Source organism: Nicotiana tomentosiformis, chromosome 1 (assembly GCF_000390325.3).
Source record: "Nicotiana tomentosiformis chromosome 1, ASM39032v3, whole genome shotgun sequence".
NCBI classification, from domain to species: domain Eukaryota; kingdom Viridiplantae; phylum Streptophyta; class Magnoliopsida; order Solanales; family Solanaceae; genus Nicotiana; species Nicotiana tomentosiformis.
In genome coordinates, this window is record NC_090812.1 from 97,772,702 (window position 1) to 97,782,777 (window position 10,076).

Genomic DNA, 10,076 nt, shown 5'->3' on the forward strand with positions numbered 1-10,076 from the left:
TCTTTTGAAATTATCAATCAAATGTCAAAATTGAATATGGAATCACAGAATATAACCAAAACCGAGTAGAAAATACTTACCCCAATCCATGTGGTAAAAATTCTCTCCAAAATCGTCAAAATCCGAGCTCCAAAACTATGTGAGAAAAAGTGACTAAATTTCGGAATAAGTAAAAAAGTATAACAGTTATTATAGCTCGAATCAGATCCAAGAAAATCTCAAAACTCATATTTGATAAGCCAAACATAATCCTTCTGATATTACACCCAAGATAGCCTTTTGAATCATCCAATTTGGCCTTAAAATGAGAGAGATATGATGTTTTGAAGTTTTAAAATAAATCTAAAAATTTAAGAGGCAAAAATGATATTTTTGTAATTATTTTACACCAGAAAATCAACAACAAAAGAATTTTCGTTTTAGCACCCAAAACTCATTCGGAACCTCTCGTACACAAACCATATATGTATTTCAATCATAAAATACGCTACAAACCTTCTCGCTCACTCAAAACACCAAAAAAAGGTCATCTTGACCCGATATTGACCATGGTCAAACTCCAAATCCTTAACTTAACTAGTTTCTCAACCAATGACCCAAAACACACCCAAGCCCCTCGGGACCCCATTCAATCATACCAACAAGTCCGTAAATATGATACAAACTTATTCGAAGCTTCAAATCACATCAAACAACATAAAAACTATGAATCGCACCTCAAATCAAACTTAATAAACTTTTAAACTTTCAACTTCCAAAACTCGTGCCGAACCATATCAAATCAACTCGGAATGACCTCAAATTTTGTACACAAGTTTCAAATGACATAACGAAGCTATTACAACTCCTGAAACTACAATCCAAATCCGATTATCACCAAAGTCAACTTCTAGTCAAACTAATGAACATTCCAAAACTCCAAATTGTCAATTTTCGCCAATTAAAGCTAGAACCTTCAAGAAACATCCAAATGCAAATTCGGGCATACGCCCAAGTCCAATCGTACATAATCAAGGGTTATGCTAATTTTCTTCCATATCCGTGGCTACTAATGATATTTCCATCTTCATGGCTTCTGGTGTCCTTAATTATCCACTCTGTACATGGTTTTTCTTTACCAACTAATAGGCACGGTATCCTTGTAAATGATCTCATGGCTAGTACTTATACCTTTCATGTTCTTCATTCTTCTTTATTACTTCGACTCCCATTCTACCTATCAGTATATTATTGGTCCATGTTGTGAATTTAGTTTTCACCAATACAATTCTAAGACAAATGACTTAGTTTGGATATGGAGAACCATTATTTCGGCGAACAAAGAATCATGATTTGATGAATCACGTAGATAAGAAAATTAAAGGTGAGAACAAATAGGATAAGTTCTTATCTTTTACACATCAACTATAGATCCTCCAACAATAACCGCTACCAAACGAGCACACTTGTAACTACCCAGAAAACTACCCCTTTATTTACTCTGCAAGACCTCACTTTTGCACCCATGACAATCGCTTCTTCAAAGTCGCAGATGCGACTCAAATTTTGCATTTGTCCATACTCCAAGCACAGTCTTCTCCCGCTTCTACAATGAACCTGCCGCATCTACGAAGTCGCTTCCACAACCAATACTCTGCAAATGCGGCTACACCAGCACCAAAAATCTTCAGCAATGCTACAAGAGGAAAAATGATCCGAACCTCGTCCCAAACTCATCCAAGCCACTCGGGAGCCAGTCCGAATATACCAACAAGTCCCATAACATAACACAGACCTACTTGAGACCTCAAATCACACATAATAATGTCAAAACGAATTTAAATTTAATGAACTTTAAATCTTTCAACTTCCAAAACTCATGCCCAAATATATCAAATCAACTCGGAATGAACTCAAATTTTGCACACAAGTCCCAAATGACATAACGAAACTATTCCAATTCCAAGAACCACAATCCGAACCCGATATCCTCAAAGTCAACTCTCGGTCCAACTTAACGAACTTTTCAAACCTTCAAATTTTTAACTTTTGCCAATTAGTGCCGAAACCTTCTAGAAATATTCAAATGCAAATTCGGGCATACGCCCGAGTCCAAAATCACCATCCGGGGTCAAATATACAAAAGTCAAACTTGGTCAACTCTTCTAACTTAAAGCTTTCTAGTTGAGAATTATTCTTCCATATCAACTTCGGATCACCTGAAAATCAAAACTGACGATTCACACAAGTCATAATACATCATATAATCTACTCAAGGCTTCAAACAACTGAACGGAATGCTTATACTCAAAATAACCGGTTGGGTTGTTACAAGAAACTTCTGACACATTTTGTTATATCTTGAAACTCCAGGAAGATAAATAAAGGACACTTTCATAGGTTTGTTATTTACACGTAAAAAAAACTATTTTAAAAGTTTATGATCTACATACAAATGAACTTTAATACTCAAGTATTCATTCTTTCTACCAGTCAACTTAAATCATATTTAAGATAGTCCGAATAGATTCAGATAACTAAAATAAACTCATGTTCCATAAACATCATTCAAGATTTACACTATTAAAGGTAAGGTGGAAAACCTAATGAAGAAAACTTTGAACAAGGAATTGCAAAGTTAAACTCTGAATCTTCTTTACATCCAACAAAACCAAACAGAATGCAACAGACAACAACACGATCAACAACAATTTAAACCAAAGTCAACCAGAAACTTGGACCAAAAAATTCAGCAGCTTGAGAAAGAAAGAAACCAAGACTGGCTTCAAGAACTTTAAGTATTTTCATAAGGTTTTTCCATAAAGAAAAAATCACTCAAACAACTCTCAGGTTTTGTAGCTTACTATGAGTGTTCAACTGATTTTTCTATCTCTAAGATGTGTCTTTTTAAAGTGTGAAAGAGTGTGTTTCTTTTATAGGAGAAGAAGAAAGACATTCATTATTGAAAATATATCCAAAGGACGTATACTTTTGGTTAAAGATTTGTCTAAAAGATAGTATTTTCACCAAACAATGACAGGCGTTTTTGGAGTTTTGTACTCCCAAAAGCATATGAACAGTAAAAAGCAACCAAACTTGTACTATTCCTTTTTTAGTTATAGCTTTTATCAATACAAACTCAAACACTCAAACTTAATCCAAACATAAAATTGACAAAGCAACAATAAGACTTCAATTGGAGCTAGGATAAGTATTCAAACAAACAAGATTGAATCAATTCAATTCATGCAAACTAACATGGAGCGACTGAAATTATAAACTATCGTGCGAAACAGAAACTAAACAAGCATTGCTAACTATCACACATGATTAATAACAACTGAACAAACGACTAACAAAAAAATGATTCAACTAATCTTTTTGGGTTTTCATGAAACTAACATAAAACTTAACTATCAACCGATTAGGTCAAAGAACAGAAAAATTCAAACTTAACAAATCCATACGAAATAGTCGACTGGCTAGGTCAAAGAACCAAAAATCAAAACTAACAGACAATAACGAACTACTCGACCGGCTAGGTCGAAGAACGAAATTCAAATTTATAAAGTAACATGTAATTGAAAATCAATATTACCCTAGCTCAATTGCACACAAATAACAACAACATGAATGAAAATTAAACCTTAAAACTAATACTAATTACAAACGCAAAAAATCAGAAAAGATAAAAAAAGAATTAAGGTTTATACCAATCGAGGGCATGTGAAACTATTCGAGCCATGAGAAGATGCCAGAGAAACCAAGTAGTGGTTGTCCAGCCTTGGAACGCTCCTTTCCTTTTGGAATATGCTGAACTCAATGAGCTCGTCATCATACCAAAAGGAAACAAATGTTCTTCGGTCGAAACTAGGCTAAAACAGAGGGTCAATGTGCTTGGTGGTAGCCGGTGGCTTCGGATGATCGGCGGCAATGGGGAATTTGGGTTTGGAAATTTACATGAAAATATACATCTCATAGAGCTCTATCTGTTTATGTATGTGTCATGGGGTGGAGATTCCATAAACTGTACGAATTTACGCAAAAGGGGTGACGGCTAGGGTTCATAGATCTAAAATTCATAGAGTTGGGGGGTGGAGGTTTTGGTTTGGATATTTGGAAATAGGTGAGTAAGAGGATGATATGGTTAAATTTTAGGGCGGAAAAGAGGTGGTCAGACGGCGGCGGCGGTGGGCAGAGGCTGCGGCAATAGTGAGAGAATGAGAGAAGAGAGAGGGAACTAGGGTTTGGATAGAATGGGGCAAAAAAACCGATTTTTCAAAGGTTTTATTTGTAATGGGTTAACAAATAAGGTCCATTGGATTGAGAAAAATGAATGGTTGTGATTTCATCTTGATTCATAACCAAAACGACGTAGTTTAGACCAAAACTACGTCGTTTTATCCCCTCACCTGGAAGCCCCCATGTGGACCGAATCTCTGGCTCTTTCGATTCTTGATTTTGGGCTAATTTTGGCTCAATTTCAATTAAAATACACTAGCCCAATCCTTAAACCCTAGTTATACTATAATCTTATTTAGTCCTAAAGAAAATGTACAAGTATAAAAAAAAAAAATTTGGTATATATATAATTTAAAGATGCAAACTAAAATATACAATAAAAGGTAAAAATATTTTTGATACTTTTTAATTAAGGAATTTACATAAAAATACGCAAATAAGTTCAAAGAAAAATAACTAGAATAGCTAAAACCATCCAAAAGTTTATTTTTTCGGAGAATTAAAAGTGTGCAAACATTAGGTGATCACAGTGACGGGCGTGTGTGCGTGCACCGGGTTGTTCATGGTTTGGGGAAGCCTTTAGGCTAATACCAGGCTTGTTTTGCTATCATATAATGTTATCCCCACATCCCCACTACTTGTTTGATTATTTGAATTGTGAATCATGTTAGACATCATGTCTATGCTATATGCTAACTGTTTGAGACTTGATAGGGCTATTCCTGCTGTTTCTGAGTTATATACCTTATTCGCACACATGTTCTCAGTCATGATACTATATCTGTGAATGATGAGTCTGTCTTAGTATTTCCTATTTGATTCCTCGCATGCTGTCGACATCGCTTAAGGGTAAAACTATTTAATTGAATATTTCTGATGTGTTCATCTGAGACTTGAACGGTAAATGACTGAGTTTGGGCCTTAGAGTCGGTTTGGTACTGATTTTGAGGTGACGTGTAGGCCAGGCCTATATTGGTCTGAGTGTTATTGTTTTGGGGCGATGCGTCCATCAGGCCTCATTATTGGGCTAAATGATTATAAATAGCGGTTGGGCAGGATCCGCCCCTCTAGAGTCTGACATACCAGTAGCAGACACATGCATAGTGTTTCATATATGTGCTTGATGATGGGGAATTATGCCAGGCACCCGTATAGTTCTAAGTATAAATTCTATTGATGGATCCATTGTGATACTGATGATTTACGTGTATACTTGACATGTAGGCATAGAGATGTACTTTCCTCGTGCTAACTATAAATGACTTGCTTTATTTGTGTTGGGTTTTAAACTATTATACTTGAAAGCATACCTAAATTTCTAAAATAGGACGAGTTGTACTTGACATCACTGATCTACTGTTTCTACGGTTTATTTATTATTTTCTGAATTATTATCGGTTATTGGTACTGGCATTTGACTATTGTTCTGAGTTCGTCATTACTTTCAACTATAACGACCTGATTGATCATTTTATATAGTTGCACCTTGTTACCTCTTTTATTACTTCACACATCTGTACTTATGCTTTTATGACTTGCTGAGTTAATTAGTTTCGTTCCGAAAAGCTTTCGGGTTGATTTGGACCCTTGATTCTAGACTTAGAAGCTTTAATTTAAAAATATTGACCAAACTTTGACTTTTATGAAAACGACCCTGGAACTGTATTTGTATGACTCCGATAGCTTCGTATCGTAATTTTGGACTTGGGCATATGCCCGAAATTTATCTTGGAAGTCCGTAGGTTGATTTGTGTTGATTTGCCGAAATTTTACAATTTAAAATTGAAAAGTTTGACCGTAGGTTAACTTTTAGCTATCGAGTTCACAATTTGATTTTGGTACTTAGAATAGGTCTGTTATGGCATTTAGAACTTGACTGCAAAATTTGGTATCTTTTGAAGTGATTTGATAGGATTTAGACGCTTAGTCGTAATTCTAGAAGTTCTTGAAAATCTCTTTGAAAATCATGCGTTTTAGAGTTCAATTCGTAGTTTTAGATGTTATTTTTGTATTTTGATTGCGCGATCAAGTCCGTATTATGTTCTTATACTTGTGTGGATGTTTTGTTTTGAGTCCCGAGGGCTCAGATGAGTTTCGGACACGTTTCAGAATGGTTTTGGAATGAAATTGGACTGCTGGTGCTGCTAGTGCTCAGGTATCGCAATTGCGAGCACCAGCATAGCAATTGCGAAGGCGACAATAGGGGCTCTGATGTCGTAATTGCGACCCCCCTTCACTATTGCGAAGAATGCCAGATTTCACCTTGGTTCGCATTTGCGAACAGTTTGTTCGCTTTTGTGATGCCCCCAGTTCGCAATTGAGATGTTGACTTAGGTTGTAAGGGTTCGCAAATGCGAGCTCTGGTCCGTGATTGCTAGGGTTCGCAAATGCAAACTCTGTGTTACAAATGCGACATCTGCAACTGGTTAAAGGGTTGGGAGACAAGATTTTTGAACTCATTGTCACATTTTTGAATCCTAGATTCGGTAGGAGACGATTTGGAGAGGGGATGTTTACCTACAAATCTTGGGTAAGTGATTCTAATCTATTTATAATCATATTCCATCAACATATCTTAGATTATAATATCAAAATCATGTGAATCAAAGTAGAAATTAGTGAAACTTTGCTATATTTTTGAAAAATAAGAAATTGAATTTTGAGAGTCGATTTGGACTCGAATTTTGAAACTAATCACATATATGAACTCGTGGGGTCATGGGTAGACGGAATCTACCATTGGACTCGAGTTTTGACCGGGCGAGCCCCATATTGACTTTTGTTGACTTTTTGGGAGAAGTGTAAAGATCTTAACTTTATCTATTGCAATTGAATTCCCTAGCATTGTTTGATGATATTGAGTCTATTTTGATTAAATTTGAGCCGTGTGGAGGCAGATTTTAAGGGAAAAGCTATTTTCGAGTGTTGGATTGGCCTAGTTGAGGTAAGTATCTTGCCTAACTTCGTGTGGGAGAACTACCCCTTAGAATTGGTATTATTGATTCAATTGTGCTAAGTAAAATCCATGTATGCAAAGGTGACGAGTGGGTACACAGGTAGTACGTGATATTTGACCGGTTTAGGCTGCTTAGACTATTTCCATGCTTTAATTGAAATGCCCTATTATATTCTAATTCTCATAATCAATGTATCCCTAATTGTGTTAGACTATCCTTAAATGCCTTAGTTGACTTGTTTAGACTATTTCCATGCTTTAATTGAAATTCCCTATTATCTTTTAATTCTCATAATCAATGTATCCTTATGTTAGACTATCCTTAAATGCCTTAGTTGACTTGTTTAGTATTTATTCTGCATCCTACTTGTTAAATTACTCCCATAATTTAGTTGAACTTGTTTCCTCCTTTATTGTTACATGTTATCTCTTCATTGTTAAATATCATTATTTGAAGCTATCATTCATGCTATCTCTTTCCTTATTGATTTTCGTTACTTGAAGTAATTGTTCATGTTATCCTTTTACTTGTTGATTTTTATTATTTGAGATTCATTGTTAAAAATTATCTTTTTTATTGTAAGTTAGTCTTATTTAACATTGTGGTTATACATTATTTCTCTCATTGATAAGTTATTTGGTGTTGAAGTTGTGAAAGTCGTTAATACGACGAGGTGATGTTGGTTATTGTTGAAACATCTATCTTATTGAGCATTTTTCATCCAATGTTGTTGTTGATATTCTTGTATACGTTGTGGTGGATTCATGGACTATTGTTGTGGAAATATTGATATTGTTGTTGTTGGCAAGTTGTGTTATATGGGCACTTGTGGTGCGAATTGTTATTGTAAAATGATATTGACGCGCATGTGGCTGTATAAGGTTGGGGTTGATGTGCATGTGGTAGTATAAGGTGGGACTTATGTGCGTGTTGGTTCTAAGGGAACTATGTGAAGCCACACAACGTCATAAGGTGGGCTAAAGTGTGTGTAGCTATTTCGGGAAAACTGTTTTCAAAACCCATTTTCAAATGTAAGGCTCACGCGGCTGTATAAAGAAAGATTGTGATTGAAATTGAGAAAAGTGAATACGAGGCGGTAACTCAGTTTTGATTCTTGATTATACGAGATGGTATCTCAGTTTTGATTTCATTATACACGAGGCGGTACCTCGTTGTGATTCTTGCTATTCGTTTCATGTTGCAAGGTGTTTTGGTGGAAGTATGTCTTGTTGTGTCATTCCTTATTTGTTCTAGAAATTGTTGTCCTTACACGATCATTGTAGCACTTTACTTGCTTCTTTTTATGCTATTTCTATTGTGGATTTCTGGTACTAGTTCTTGCTATTATCTTTCCGTATTAGTTGTTTCTTCACATTCCATTACATATCAGTATTGCAAATTTCATACTGCCTATTTTGTATCCTAGTAGGTGTCTTGACCTGGCCTCGTCACTGCTCTATTGAGGTTAGGCTTGATACTTACTGGGTACCATTGTGGTTTACTCATACTACACTTCTGCATATCTTTTTGTGCAGATTCAGGTACGTCTTCTCCTGCCGGTCGTCAGAGGTTGTTGTAGCTGCTACTTGGGAGACTTCACGGTATACCTACTCCATGTCCGTAGGCCTTGGAATCACCTTCCCTATTTTGTTTTCTGTTGCATTTTCTTTCGTACAGTGATGTAGTAGTACTCTAGTTGTATTTTGTAGAGCTTTGTAGAGCTTATGCCTCCGTTCCACCGGTTTTGGGGTGTGTATTTTGAGATTTTGTTTTTTGGAAGGTTTTGATCTATTATTCAGTTATTTTCAGTAACTTGTTAATTTGTATTTGTTCAGTTATCATTATTTGTTAGGCTTACCTAGTCGTAGAGACTAGGTGCCATCACGACATCCTTCAGAGGGAAATTGGGGTAGTGAAAAATTGGTATCAGAGCTCTATGTTCAAAGGTGTTACGAGTGATACGCAAGTTTAGTAGAGTCTTGCGGATCGGTACTGAGATGTTTGTATTTATCTTTGAGAGGCTACAGAACTATTAGGAAAACTTTACTTCTTTGATTTTGTATCCTACGAATTGGTTGATTTCAAAAACTAAATCTTTGACTTTCTATTCTCTCACAAATAGTGAGGACACGCACCGCAAGATCCGACGATCAGACACCCGCACCTCCTGCTAGAGCCGCGATAGGTCGGGGACGGGGTAGAGGCCCTGGATGGGCTCGTGGTGTAGCCAGAGCACCTACCCGAGCTGCGACAGAGGATCCACCAGTAGCTCCAGTCGGGGGTCAGACACCTAATGTGCCTATTGCCACCCCAACACTTCAGGAGACCCTCACATAGTTCCTGAGCATGTTCGATACCTTAGCTCAGGCGGGGTTGATCCCTCTTGCACTAGCTACATACCCGAGAGCAGCGGGTCCAGGTTGATCAGGTCCCACGGGTTATACTAGTACAACCTGCTGATCCAGTTCAGCCCGTTATTGGGGCAGCAGCATTTGTGGAGGAGCAACTTAGGCTCGAGAGGTTCAAGAAGTACCACCCTCCTACTTTCAGTAGTTTGGCTTCAGAGGATGCACATCGGTTTCTTGAGGAGTGTCACCGTATTCTCTCACTTGGAGGCATATCAAAGGCCATTGGCCAAAGAAGTTCACCGATTGGCTAGTTTGGGAGTTTGTCTTTGGGACTCTAGTAAAAGAGGGGTAATTATGCAAAATAGGGCTGAATCATCGCTTGTTGTGGAAGTCAAAGAGAAGCAATACAATGATCCATTGTTGGTGCCATTGAAAGAGGGGATTCATAAACATAAGACCATGGCATTTTTCTCTTGGCATGGATGATGGTACTCTAAGGTACCAAGGGCGACTATGTGTTCCAAACGTGGATGGTATCTGTGAAACAATT

General features: G+C 36.9%; 1 long non-coding RNA gene across 1 annotated transcript; it reads right to left on the reverse strand.

Annotated features, from left to right (window-relative positions):
* Positions 1 to 1,328: 1,328 nt before the first annotated feature.
* Positions 1,329 to 4,229, reverse strand: LOC138900763 (uncharacterized). The gene is made up of 2 exons (XR_011412011.1): positions 3,693 to 4,229; positions 1,329 to 2,211 (listed from the first exon to the last, which is right to left on the reverse strand). It is a non-coding gene; the product is annotated as an uncharacterized lncRNA (long non-coding RNA).
* Positions 4,230 to 10,076: the final 5,847 nt, after the last annotated feature.